Genomic DNA, 14,065 nt, shown 5'->3' on the forward strand with positions numbered 1-14,065 from the left:
TGGGGGGGGAGGGCTGGCTCCAGGTTTTCATGTGCCCTGGGCGAAAGAGCGCCCCTTTAACACATACCACAACTCATCATGCTCCGATACGGCAGAGAAATAGCGGTATAGTACAATGAAAAATACCTCACTTTTTACATCTCATGACGAGGCCCATCTATTTCTCCATACAGAATCATTGGTCCCATATAATGTTTGAAACAGTATATGATGAGCTCCACATAATGCTACAGTATATGTTGGTCCCCATGGATGAAGCTCCACTGTCTTATGGGCCCAAATAATGCTCCAAACATAATGGGCCCCATTTCTAATGCTCTAGTGTATAATGGGCCCTGTAAATGCTGCTCCAGTGTCTGATGTCCACCTTTGGAATGTTCCAGTGTATGGTGGGCCCCATCTATCATTCTCCAGAGTATAGTGCTCCCCAAAAATTGCTGTCCCAACATTGAAAACAATCAAATAAGTCTCCTTGCTAGGGAATCCCTGTACTTGTCTGGACAGGTGCTGTAGCTTGCTTAACAGCTCGCCAGCCGTTCTCACCCCCAGTATGGATTGCACGTCATTGCACAAAGGTTAGAAAGGGTACCGTATCCCCGGATAACATGTATGGATAGCGTACACATTCAAAATATATGTCTATACAGCATGAGGCAGGCTCAGACGGTGTTAGGCCCAGTATGGATTGCACGTCATTGCACAAAGGTTAGAAAGGGTACCGTATCCCCGGATAACATGTATGGATAGCGTAGACATTCAAAATATATGTCTATACAGCATGAGGCAGGCTCAGACGGTGTTAGGCCCAGTATGGATTGCACGTCATTGCACAAAGGTTAGAAAGGGTACCGTATCCCCGGATAACATGTATGGATAGCGTACACATTCAAAATATATGTCTATACAGCATGAGGCAGGCTCAGACGGTGTTAGGCCCAGTATGGATTGCACGTCATTGCACAAAGGTTAGAAAGGGTACCGTATCCCCGGATAACATGTATGGATAGCGTACACATTCAAAATATATGTCTATACAGCATGAGGCAGGCTCAGACGGTGTTAGGCCCAGTATGGATTGCACGTCATTGCACAAAGGTTAGAAAGGGTACCGTATCCCCGGATAACATGTATGGATAGCGTACACATTCAAAATATATGTCTATACAGCATGAGGCAGGCTCAGACGGTGTTAGGCCCAGTATGGATTGCACGTCATTGCACAAAGGTTAAAAAGGGTACCATATCCCCGGATAACATGTATGGATAGCGTACACATTCAAAATATATGTCTATACAGCATGAGGCAGGCTCAGACGGTGTTAGGCCCAGTATGGATTGCAAGTCATTGCACAAAGGTTAGAAAGGGTACCGTATCCCCGGATAACATGTATGGATAGCGTACACATTCAAAATATATGTCTATACAGCATGAGGCAGGCTCAGACGGTGTTAGGCCCAGTATGGATTGCACGTCATTGCACAAAGGTTAGAAAGGGTACCGTATCCCCGGATAACATGTATGGATAGCGTACACATTCAAAATATATGTCTATACAGCATGAGGCAGGCTCAGACGGTGTTAGGCCCAGTATGGATTACACGTCATTGCACAAAGGTTAGAAAGGGTACCGTATCCCCGGATAACATGTATGGATAGCGTACACATTCAAAATATATGTCTATACAGCATGAGGCAGGCTCAGACGGTGTTAGGCCCAGTATGGATTGCACGTCATTGCACAAAGGTTGGAAAGGGTACCGTATCCCCGGATAACATGTATGGATAGAGTACAGATTCAAAATATATGTCTATACAGCATGAGGCAGGCTCAGACGGTGTTAGGCCCAGTATGGATTGCACGTCATTGCACAAAGGTTAGAAAGGGTACCGTATCCCCGGATAACATGTATGGATAGCGTACACATTCAAAATATATGTCTATACAGCATGAGGCAGGCTCAGACGGTGTTAGGCCCAGTATGGATTGCACGTCATTGCACAAAGGTTAGAAAGGGTACCGTATCCCCGGATAACATATTTTGAATGTGTACGCTATCCATACATGTTATCCGGGGATACGGTACCCTTTCTAACCTTTGTGCAATGACGTGCAATCCATACTGGGCCTAACACCGTCTGAGCCTGCCTCATGCTGTATAGACATATATTTTGAATGTGTACACTATCCATACATATGTCTATACAGCATGAGGCAGGCTCAGACGGTGTTAGGCCCAGTATGGATTGCACGTCATTGCACAAAGGTTAGAAAGGGTACCGTATCCCCGGATAACATGTATGGATAGCGTACACATTCAAAATATATGTCTATACAGCATGAGGCAGGCTCAGACGGTGTTAGGCCCAGTATGGATTGCACGTCATTGCACAAAGGTTAGAAAGGGTACCGTATCCCCGGATAACATGTATGGATAGCGTACACATTCAAAATATATGTCTATACAGCATGAGGCAGGCTCAGACGGTGTTAGGCCCAGTATGGATTGCACGTCATTGCACAAAGGTTAGAAAGGGTACCGTATCCCCGGATAACATGTATGGATAGCGTACACATTCAAAATATATGTCTATACAGCATGAGGCAGGCTCAGACGGTGTTAGGCTCAGTATGGATTGCACGTCATTGCACAAAGGTTAGAAAGGGTACCGTATCCCCGGATAACATGTATGGATAGCGTACACATTCAAAATATATGTCTATACAGCATGAGGCAGGCTCAGACGGTGTTAGGCCCAGTATGGATTGCACGTCATTGCACAAAGGTTAGAAAGGGTACCGTATCCCCGGATAACATGTATGGATAGCGTACACATTCAAAATATATGTCTATACAGCATGAGGCAGGCTCAGACGGTGTTAGGCCCAGTATGGATTGCACGTCATTGCACAAAGGTTAGAAAGGGTACCGTATCCCCGGATAACATGTATGGATAGCGTACACATTCAAAATATATGTCTATACAGCATGAGGCAGGCTCAGACGGTGTTAGGCCCAGTATGGATTGCACGTCATTGCACAAAGGTTAGAAAGGGTACCGTATCCCCGGATAACATGTATGGATAGCGTACACATTCAAAATATATGTCTATACAGCATGAGGCAGGCTCATACGGTGTTAGGCCCAGTATGGATTGCACATCATTGCACAAAGGTTAGAAAGGGTACCGTATCCCCGGATAACATGTATGGATAGCGTACACATTCAAAATATATGTCTATACAGCATGAGGCAGGCTCAGACGGTGTTAGGCCCAGTATGGATTGCACGTCATTGCACAAAGGTTAGAAAGGGTACCGTATCCCCGGATAACATGTATGGATAGCGTACACATTCAAAATATATGTCTATACAGCATGAGGCAGGCTCAGACGGTGTTAGGCCCAGTATGGATTGCACGTCATTGCACAAAGGTTAGAAAGGGTACCGTATCCCCGGATAACATGTATGGATAGCGTACACATTCAAAATATATGTCTATACAGCATGAGGCAGGCTCAGACGGTGTTAGGCCCAGTATGGATTGCACGTCATTGCACAAAGGTTAGAAAGGGTACCGTATCCCCGGATAACATGTATGGATAGCGTACACATTCAAAATATATGTCTATACAGCATGAGGCAGGCTCAGATGATGTTAGGCCCAGTATGGATTGCACGTCATTGCACAAAGGTTAGAAAGGGTACCGTATCCCCGGATAACATGTATGGATAGCGTACACATTCAAAATATATGTCTATACAGCATGAGGCAGGCTCAGACGGTGTTAGGCCCAGTATGGATTGCACGTCATTGCACAAAGGTTAGAAAGGGTACCGTATCCCCGGATAACATGTATGGATAGCGTACACATTCAAAATATATGTCTATACAGCATGAGGCAGGCTCAGACGGTGTTAGGCCCAGTATGGATTGCACGTCATTGCACAAAGGTTAGAAAGTTTACCGTATCCCCGGATAACATGTATGGATAGCGTACACATTCAAAATATATGTCTATACAGCATGAGGCAGGCTCAGACGGTGTTAGGCCCAGTATGGATTGCACGTCATTGCACAAAGGTTAGAAAGGGTACCGTATCCCCAGATAACATGTATGGATAGCGTACACATTCAAAATATATGTCTATACAGCATGAGGCAGGCTCAGACGGTGTTAGGCCCAGTATGGATTGCACGTCATTGCACAAAGGTTAGAAAGGGTACCGTATCCCCGGATAACATGTATGGATAGCGTACACATTCAAAATATATGTCTATACAGCATGAGGCAGGCTCAGACGGTGTTAGGCCCATTATGGATTGCACGTCATTGCACAAAGGTTAGAAAGGGTACCGTATCCCCGGATAACATGTATGGATAGCGTACACATTCAAAATATATGTCTATACAGCATGAGGCAGGCTCAGACGGTGTTAGGCCCAGTATGGATTGCACGTCATTGCACAAAGGTTAGAAAGGGTACCGTATCCCCGGATAACATGTATGGATAGCGTACACATTCAAAATATATGTCTATACAGCATGAGGCAGGCTCAGACGGTGTTAGGCCCAGTATGGATTGCACGTCATTGCACAAAGGTTAGAAAGGGTACCGTATCCCCGGATAACATGTATGGATAGCGTACACATTCAAAATATATGTCTATACAGCATGAGGCAGGCTCAGACGGTGTTAGGCCCAATATGGATTGCACGTCATTGCACAAAGGTTAGAAAGGGTACCGTATCCCCGGATAACATGTATGGATAGCGTACACATTCAAAATATATGTCTATACAGCATGAGGCAGGCTCAGACGGTGTTAGGCCCAGTATGGATTGCACGTCATTGCACAAAGGTTAGAAAGGGTACCGTATCCCAGGATAACATGTATGGATAGCGTACACATTCAAAATATATGTCTATACAGCATGAGGCAGGCTCAGACGGTGTTAGGCCCAGTATGGATTGCACGTCATTGCACAAAGGTTAGAAAGGGTACCGTATCCCCGGATAACATGTATGGATAGCGTACACATTCAAAATATACACTCACTGGCCACTTTATTAGATACACCTGTCCAACTGTGTGTTAAGACTTAATTTCTAATCAGCCAGTCACATGGCGGCAACTCAGTGCATTTAGGCATGTAGACATGGTCAAGACAATCTCCTGCAGTTCAAACCGAGCATCAGTATGGGGAAGAAAGGTGATTTGAGTGCCTTTGAACGTGGCATGATTGTTGGTGCCAGAAGGGCTGGTCTGAGAATTTCAGAAACTGCTGATCTACTGGGATTTTCACGCACAACCATCTCTAGGGTTTACAGAGAATGGTCCGAAAAAGAAAAAAAATCCAGTGAGCGTCAGTTCTGTGGCCGGAAATGCCATGTTGATGCCAGAGGTCAGAGGAGAATGGGCAGACTGGTTCGAGCTGATAGAAAGGCAACAGTGACTCAAATTGCCACCCGTTACAACCAAGGTAGGCAGAAGAGCATCTCTGAACGCACAGTGCGTCGAACTTTGAGGCAGATGGGCTACAGCAGCAGAAGACCACACTGGGTACCACTCCTCTCAGCTAAGAACAGGAAACTGAGGCTACAATTTGCACAAGCTCATCGAAATTGGACAGTAGAAGATTGGAAAAACGTTGCCTGGTCTGATGAGTCTCGATTTCTGCTGCGACATTCGGATGGTAGGGTCAGAATTTGGCGTAAACAACATGAAAGCATGGATCCATCCTGCCTTGTATCAACGGTTCAGGCTGGTGGTGGTGGTGTCATGGTGTGGGGAATTTTTTCTGGGCACTCTTTGGGCCCCTTGGTACCAATTGAGCATCGTTGCAACGCCACAGCCTACCTGAGTATTGTTGCTGACCATGTCCATCCCTTTATGACCACAATGTACCCAACATCTGATGGCTACTTTCAGCAGGATAATGCGCCATGTCATAAAGCTCGAATCATCTCAGATTGGTTTCTTGAACATGACGAGTTTACTGTACTCAAATGGCCTCCTCAGTCACCAGATCTCAATCCAATAGAGCATCTTTGGGATGTGGTGGAACGGGAGATTCGCATCAGGGATGTGCAGCCGACAAATCTGCGCCAACTGTGTGATGCCATCATGTCAATATGGTCCAAAATCTCTGAGGAATGCTTCCAGCACCTTGTTGAATCTCTGCCACGAAGAATTGAGGCAGTCCTGAAGGCAAAAGGGGGTCCAACCCCTTACTAGCATGGTGTACCTAATAAAGTGGCCAGTGAGTGTATGTCTATACAGCATGAGGCAGGCTCAGACGGTGTTAGGCCCAGTATGGATTGCACGTCATTGCACAAAGGTTAGAAAGGGTACCGTATCCCCGGATAACATGTATGGATAGCGTACACATTCAAAATATATGTCTATACAGCATGAGGCAGGCTCAGACGGTGTTAGGCCCAGTATGGATTGCACGTCATTGCACAAAGGTTAGAAAGGGTACCGTATCCCCGGATAACATGTATGGATAGCGTACACATTCAAAATATATGTCTATACAGCATGAGGCAGGCTCAGACGGTGTTAGGCCCAGTATGGATTGCACGTGATTGCACAAAGGTTAGAAAGGGTACCGTATCCCCGGATAACATGTATGGATAGCGTACACATTCAAAATATATGTCTCAGGAGGCAGGCTCAGACGGTGTTAGGCCCAGTATGGATTGCATGTGATTGCACAAAGGTTAGAAAGGTTACCGTATCCCTGGATAACATGTATGGATAGCGTACACATTCAAAATATATGTCTCAGGAGGCAGGCTCAAACGGTGTCAGGCACAGTATGGATTGCACGTGATTGCACAAAGGTTAGAAAGGGTACCGTATCTCCGGATAACATGTATGGATAGCGTACACATTCAAAATATATGTCTCAGGAGGCAGGCTCAGACGGTGTCAGGCACAGTATGGATTTGACGGCCCAGATTACACAGCGGAGGAGCAGGGAGAGGTAAAGATTGCAAATGCTGGGGCCCTGCCCAAGCAAGGGGGGCCCACTCGTGGGCGTCGGTACTGGCACTGGGCCCCTCATAGTACAGCGGTGTGTCTGACGGCGGGTGTGCACCACCACCGTCAGAGACACTTGATTGCACTATGAGGGACCCTGTGCCAGTGCCCGCGCCCAAGAGTCGGCCTACCCACCTGTCCAGGGCAACGGCACTCGCACGGTGTCGTGCGGTAGGTGGTGACCCCGGCCATGGGGGGGGAGGCAGCACAGTTAGGGAGTTTTAGAAAGTGGCATATGTTGATGTTGGACATTCAGCTGATGCAAAAGGCGAAATAGGTGAAGTACCAGGAAGAGGTGGACCAAAGCAAGCCATTTTTCTGTCACCCTATGTGTCATCAGGGGAAGGTGGGACAAAATCCTTGGAAACCCATGCGTGGTTCATTTTAATAAAGGTTAGATCATCCACATTTTGGGTTGACAGACGGGTCCTTTTTTCTGTCAGGATTGATCCAGCTGCACTGAAGACTCTTTCCGATAGCACACTTGCAGCTGGGCAAGCGAGCTCCTGTAAGGCATATTGGGCCAATTCAGGCCAGGTGTCCAGTTTAGCGGCCCAATAGTCAAAGGGGAATGACCTGTGTGGGAGAACATCGATATGGGAGGAAAAGTAGTTTGTAACCATAGTTGACAACTGCTGTCTCCTGTCACTTTCCATCGATGCAGTATTACCAGTTGTGTGAGCGGTATTTGAAAAATCAGTCCACAACATTGTCATGAAACCCCTGTCTCCAACGCCACTTCTGCTGTGTGCACCACGAACACCTCTGCCAAGCTGCCCCCGGCCCGTACGGCTCGTGTGAGAACCATCACCGCTGCTGTGTGCTGGGAATGCCTCAAGCAACCGATTTACCAGAGTTGCTTGTTTATTAGCCAATATTAGGTCAAGGTTCTCCTGTGGCATGATGTTTTGTAATTTGCCTTTATAGCGTGGATCCAGGATGCTGGCCGACCAGTAGTCGTCATCGTTCATCATTTTGGCAATGCGAGGGGTCACTTTTTAGGATCCGCAAGGCATAATCTGACATGTGGGCCAATGTTCCCGGTGTCAATGATGCACTGCGAGTGCTGGGTGGAGGAGCACTTTCTGGCAAATCCACATCCCTCCAGTCACGCACAAACCCTGTACCAGACCTTGCCACGCCAACATTTTCACTTGCCCCACGAGATGCATCCTCCTCCCCTAAGTAATCATCCCCATCATCCTCCTCCTCCTCTTCTTCCTCCACTTCGTCCAGGAGAGGTCCCTGAGCAGACAATGGCTGAATGTCATCAAGGATTCCCTCCTCCTCTTCCTCCTCATCAACATTGGCTGCAGACGCCTGCTCCTTAAGGTGCGTCAAAGTTTGCATGAGCAGACGCATAAGTGGGATGCTCATGCTTAGGATGGCGTCGTCTGCGCTTACCAGCCGTGTGCATTCCTCAAAACACTGAAGGACTTTACAAAGGTCTTTCAGCTTCGACCACTGCATGCCTGTCAACTCCATGTCTGCTCTCAAAGTGCCTGGCCGTGTATCCTCCCACAAATGCATTATGGCCTGCCTCTGCTCGCACAGCCGCTCCACCATGTGCAGGGTGGAGTTCCACCTTGTTGCAATGTCGATAATGAGGCGGTGGTTGGGAAGGTGGAGCAATCGCTGCAGCTTCTGCATACGAACGGAGTGTACAGGCGACCGGCGGATGTGCGCGCACAGTCTTCGCACCTTCTGGAGCAGGGCTGTTAACTCTGGATAATTTTTGAGGAAGCACTGCACCACCAGGTTCAATGTGTGAGTCAAGCAAGGTATGTGGCTGAGTTTTGAAAGGGCTATGGCTGCCACAAAATCACGGCCGTTATCACTAACTACCTTGCCTGCCTCAAGATGTACACTGCCCAGCCATGACTCAGTTTGTCGCTTCAAGTACTCGGCCAGCACCTCGGCGGTGTGTCTGTCGCCCAAACACATCATCTGCAACACAGCCTGCTGACGCTTTCCACTAGCTGCTCGATAGGGGGACACATCGTGTGCAATAGTGGCAGCTGCAGATGGAGTGCTCGTACGACTGCGCTCTGTGGACGAGCTTTCGCTTGAGGAGGAGGAGGAGGAGGGTCGAACGCCTACAGCCAACTGTTTCCTATACCGTGGGCTAGGCAGCACTGTCGCACCACCGCTGTCCCCTGTGGACCCTGCATCCACCACATTAACCCAGTGCGCAGTGATGGACACGTAACGGCCCTGGCCATGCCGACTGGACCATGCATCAGTTGTGAGGTGCACCTTTCCGCTCACTGACTGCTTGAGTGCATGGACAATGCGGTCTTTCACATGATGGTGGAGGGCTGGGATGGCTTTGCGAGAGAAGAAGTGGCGACTGGGTAGGTCATAGCGTGGTACTGCATAGGCCATGAGTTCGCGGAAAGCTGTGCTTTCCACCAACCGAAAGGGCATCATCTCAAACGAGATTAGTTTGGCAATGTGGGCGTTCAAACCCAGTGTACGCGGATGAGAGACTGAGTACTTTCTTGACCTACTCATAGTGTCTGGGAGGGTGAGCTGCACTTGAGAGCTGCATATGGTGGAAGTAGCGGTGGACAGGGCGGACTGAGAGAGGGTTGATGATGGTGATGGAGTTGGTGTTCTTTCTGATGGCCCAGAATCAGTCTTTCGTTGATATAACAGTGGGATTCCTTGACTGCTGTGGCCTTGCAACGACACCTCAACATTTGTTGCTGTGCTAACCGGTGGGCTTACAGTGGGGGAAACAATGTAGCGTTGCTGACTACCTTCGTTGTGATCAGTTGCACATGTGGCACTTGAGGTTTGGTGTTGTGTCCACGCTTGCAAGTGCATGCTGGTTAAATGTCTAAGCATGCAACTGGTATTCAAATTTTTCAGATTTTTCCCTCGGCTAAAGGTCTTTGCGCACTTCTTACAGATAACCTTGGCCTGATCATGAGGATTTTGTTCAAAAAAGTGCCACACTGCACTCTTCCTACTTTGGCAGACATTTTGCGGCCTAGCACGCTGTGATCTTTTGACCCTCTGGACAAGCTGTCCAGCAACTCTTTTGATGTTTGGAACCTGTCTTTGGAGTGCTCCGGGCCTGCCAGATAACAGCTGTTGCGATGTCGATGTCTGCTGTGGATGCTCCTCATCTGAGCTATTGGAAGCAGCACCCTCTTCCCCCAATGGATGCCAATCTAGGTCAACAACTGGGTCATCCATCACCTCCTCTTCTATGTAATGTGCACCTTTCTCTGTGTCACCGTGTATGGTGGTATAGTGTGCGGGAAGGGGCACCTGAGTCTCATCAGGGTCAAAATCTGGCTCTGTACACTGCGAGGACAATGTAGTGCTCTGAGTGAATGTACCAGCAGAATCATCCATCAGCGGCTGTGCATCAGTGCACTCCATGTCAGATTCATCTTGGCCTGGGTAATTCACCATTTGACTTGATAATCCAGGCATGGTATGTGAAAACAGCTCCATGGAGTAATCAGTAGTATGGCCTGCGTCATCCTTCAATCTTGGTTGGGGTGAAGGACACAAGGAAAGGTGTGGTTCATGAACATGAGCCTCCAATGATGACTCCGTGCTTTTACTTTTTACAACTGAAGAAGAGGAGGCGATAGAGCTGGAGGCTGAGTCAGCAATGTAAGACAAAACTTTTTCCTGATGCTCTGCCTTTAAAAGCGGTTTGCCAACTCCTAGAAAACTAAGCGTTCGAGGCCTTATGTAGCCAGACGATGACGCAGGGTCAGCACCTCCTGCATTCGGTCCTATTTTGCTCTTGCCACTACCATCAGATCCACCACCAACACCATCATTACCAGCTGCCAACCCCCGCCCAATTCCACGGCCTTTTCCACCAGCCTTCCTCATTTTTGGTAGAAATGTAGACAAAATCCAACAAACTATATAGTAATGTAAAACAAGGTAAAAGGTGTCTATAGGACAGGGGAGATTTAGAATTTCTGCACACACTTGTGGACAGTGGACACTTTTGGATTGTGTGAGGCCCACTGATATCTGAGCGCTATGTGACACGCTCGATGGCACAGCTGCCTGTGACCAAAGTGACGAGAGGATAATGGAGATTTTGAATCTCTGCGTACACTTTTGGACACTGGACACTTGTAGATTGTGTGAGGCCCTCTGATATCTGAGCGCTATGTGACACGCTCGATGGCACAGCTGCCTGTGACCAAAGTGACGAGAGGATAATGGAGATTTTGAATCTCTGCGTACACTTTTGGACACTGGACACTTGTAGATTGTGTGAGGCCCACTGATATCTGAGCGCTATGTGACACGCTCGATGGCACAGCTGCCTGTGACCAAAGTGACGAGAGGATAATGGAGATTTTGAATCTCTGCGTACACTTTTGGACACTGGACACTTGTAGATTGTGTGAGGCCCACTGATATCTGAGCGCTATGTGACACGCTCGATGGCACAGCTGCCTGTGACCAAAGTGACGAGAGGATAATGGAGATTTTGAATCTCTGCGTACACTTTTGGACACTGGACACTTGTAGATTGTGTGAGGCCCGCTGATATCTGAGCGCTATGTGACACGCTCAATGGCACAGCTGCCTGTGACCAAAGTGACGAGAGGATAATGGAGATTTTGAATCTCTGCGTACACTTTTGGACACTGGACACTTGTGGATTGTGTGAGGCCCACTGATATCTGAGCGCTATGTGACACGCTCGATGGCACAGCTGCCTGTGACCAAAGTGACGAGAGGATAATGGAGATTTTGAATCTCTGCGTACACTTTTGGACACTGGACACTTGTGGATTGTGTGAGGCCCACTGATATCTGAGCGCTATGTGACACGCTCAATGGCACAGCTGCCTGTGACCAAAGTGACGAGAGGATAATGGAGATTTTGAATCTCTGCGTACACTTTTGGACACTGGACACTTGTAGATTGTGTGAGGCCCACTGATATCTGAGCGCTATGTGACACGCTCGATGGCACAGCTGCCTGTGACCAAAGTGACGAGAGGATAATGGAGATTTTGAATCTCTGCGTACACTTTTGGACACTGGACACTTGTAGATTGTGTGAGGCCCACTGATATCTGAGCGCTATGTGACACGCTCGATGGCACAGCTGCCTGTGACCAAAGTGACGAGAGGATAATGGAGATTTTGAATCTCTGCGTACACTTTTGGACACTGGACACTTGTAGATTGTGTGAGGCCCACTGATATCTGAACGCTATGTGACACGCTCGATGGCACAGCTGCCTGTGACCAAAGTGACGAGAGGATAATGGAGATTTTGAATCTCTGCGTACACTTTTGGACACTGGACACTTGTAGATTGTGTGAGGCCCACTGATATCTGAGCGCTATGTGACACGCTCGATGGCACAGCTGCCTGTGACCAAAGTGACGAGAGGATAATGGAGATTTTGAATCTCTGCGTACACTTTTGGACACTGGACACTTGTGGATTGTGTGAGGCCCACTGATATCTGAGCGCTATGTGACACGCTCGATGGCACAGCTGTGACAAAAGTGACTAGAGGATAAGGGAGATTGGATTGCTTTTAAAAAAGCAGTTTGTGGAGCAGTGGGTAAACAGCAATGCCAGCGTGTCATGAAGCCTTAGAAGGCAGCCCAACAACCAACACCACTGATACACCACAATATAGCCTCCCCTTGCACTGCACACACAGTGACTTGTGTGTTGTGCAGGCCAAATCGCTAGCAGCAGAAGCAGTTCTTTTGTCTTCTTCCCTGCCTAACGCTCTCCCTACAGAATCAGCAGCAACCTCTCCCTATACTAAGATCGGCAGAAGTAAGATGGCGGTCGGCGTGCACGCCCTTTTATACCCCCTGTGACGCCCACCAAAGCAAGCCAATCACTTGCATGCCCTTCTGAAAGATGGTGGTGACCCGTGCCTAGGTCATCACGTTGCCCACAGTGTCCGTGGATCCTGATTGGCTGAAAAAGAGCGCAAAACAAACTTTTGAAACGCGACTTTGGCGCGTAAGTGGCCGACCTCGTGGCCGACCTCATCCTAGGGTCGGGTTTCGTTTCATGAAACCCGACTTTGCCAAATGTCGGCGACTTTTGAATTTTTTCGACCCGTTTCGCTCAACTCTACTCTTCACACTTAATGGCAGATTTACAGTCCTTGGCCATGTGTTCTAATGAGGCGCAGCACTTGATACATACCCCAAGTTCACTGAGGATTTTCTTGCTCTCCTGCATGGTTTTGGACCTGAAGCCTCTACATTTATTCAGTGAGTGCGGTTTTCTGTGAATGGGACACTCACAATTGAAAGACTTATCTCTCGATGGAATAGTGTACTGTTTATTGGCAGTTACTGCAGATGGTGGCAGGTTAGTCTTTCTGACACTTATACTGCTCCTCAAGTCCTTGCACCTATGTGAGACGCTTTCATACTTTGATGACGGTGTTGCTGGAGCTGTAGTGTTAGACTCCAGGAAGTCTAGGCTAGGGTCATTCCTCATTTGGGCCTGTTCGTCGACAAACTTGCAGAACTGATCAAACGGAGGAAAGGTGACATCATGTGATCTTTTGTACCTGGAAATGCATACTGCCCACTTTTCTTGCAGACTATGCGGCAGCTTTGAGACGATTGGGTTAACCCCATGGGCAGTGTCCAGGTAGCATGATCCAGACAGACGAGGGTCTCTTTTTGCAAGGTCCAGCTCCATAAGCAGATCGCTTAAGTCCAGAAGCTTGTGGGCTTCCTTAAGGTTGATCCTTGGAACATTCTGCAGTCTCTTGAATAGGGACTTTTCTATGGCTTCAGCGCTGCCATAGGTTCTTTGGAGTCTCAGCCAGGCAGCAGCGAGACCTGCTTCAGGTTGCCCCACATAGACGGTCCGAAGTCTCTTGATAAGGTTTGTGGAGTCAGGACCCAACCATTTTACCATGAGGTCGAGCTCCTGTTCTGCAGATAGGTTGAGGTCAGCAATGGTGGCCTTGAAGGTTGCTTTCCAGGCTCTGTAGTTCTCCGCACAGTTGTCAAACTTTGAGAGG

The sequence above is a fragment of the Dendrobates tinctorius genome, unplaced genomic scaffold, assembly GCF_039654945.1.
Source record: "Dendrobates tinctorius isolate UK_male_01 unplaced genomic scaffold, ASM3965494v1 ptg000092l, whole genome shotgun sequence".
In the NCBI taxonomy this organism is placed as follows: Eukaryota; Metazoa; Chordata; class Amphibia; order Anura; family Dendrobatidae; genus Dendrobates; species Dendrobates tinctorius.